The 911-nt window shown below is 66.6% G+C and overlaps 1 protein-coding gene across 7 annotated transcripts in view; it reads right to left on the bottom strand.

The window, feature by feature from the left end:
* The window catches only part of TMC6 (transmembrane channel like 6), a 55,545-nt gene that overhangs the window by 15,271 nt on the left and 39,363 nt on the right, over positions 1-911 (bottom strand). The window lies entirely within an intron of this gene.

Here is a 911-nt window from a genome sequence, read left to right as displayed (position 1 = left end):
GCACATGCCCCTCTCCTCTAGTGTCACGTCCTCCAGGAAGCCTCCCTGGATCCCCGTCCTGCCACAGGCCTTTCCTCAGTCGCCCTCCTCTGAGCTTGAATCTGCTCTTCCATTTAGCCAGTTCCCGTCTGTTACACTGGGTAGAAAACAAGCTGCGGGAGAGCTGAACCTGGTCCGCTCACCACCATCCCAGCCCGAAGCCGAGACCGGTGTGCAACACCAGTGTTCAGCACGGGAGTGTGCACACCCGACGTTTCAGGGCTGCTGCCTGCCACGGGCCAAAGCCTTCACAGCCCAGAAGACCCCCACTGCTCGGCCTCTCTGCCCTCAGCCCCTGCCCCCTGCCTCCTGCCCGGTGGGCCTGAGCTCCCCCCCACCGAGGCCACGGGGCCCACTCACTCACCCTCCTCCTCGAGGGCCGCGGGGTCCAGCTCCAGGTCGTAGAGGCGGAGGCTGGGCCGGGCCGAGCGCCCCATGCCCCTGACCTCAGGCCGGCTGACCCTGCGCCGAAGCCGCACGGTGCGGTTGTAGTACTGGGAGAGGATGGCCCCGCGGCTGCGGCCTGCGGGGCGTGGGGGGCAGTCACGGGCAGCACCAGCCTCGCCTCCCTGCCCCTCACCCCGCCTGGGACCCACGGAAGTCCCTTTACAAGAGACTTCAGGCACCACTGGGTTCCCAAGAGCCTATTTTTATCCCTGTGACTCTGGAGTCGTTTTTGGAACCCAGCGAGGCCGCACGGGGCTGTGCGGGGCCTCTGGGCAGCAGACGGGAGGGTGGGGGGTGAAGGGCCCAGCTCTGCGCTACGCAGATCCCCACCTGCAACCCCGCCCAGGCGAGGGTAGAGGGCCACTCACCAATAGTGCGACTGGGCATGCTGGCCAAGATGCGGAGTGTGGCTGTGCTGTGGACAA

The sequence above is a fragment of the Ursus maritimus genome, unplaced genomic scaffold (genome assembly GCF_017311325.1).
Source record: "Ursus maritimus isolate PB19 unplaced genomic scaffold, ASM1731132v1 scaffold_24, whole genome shotgun sequence".
In the NCBI taxonomy this organism is placed as follows: domain Eukaryota; kingdom Metazoa; phylum Chordata; class Mammalia; order Carnivora; family Ursidae; genus Ursus; species Ursus maritimus.
Note: the sequence above shows the minus strand (reverse complement) of the source record. Positions and strands in the feature narration are given on the sequence as shown.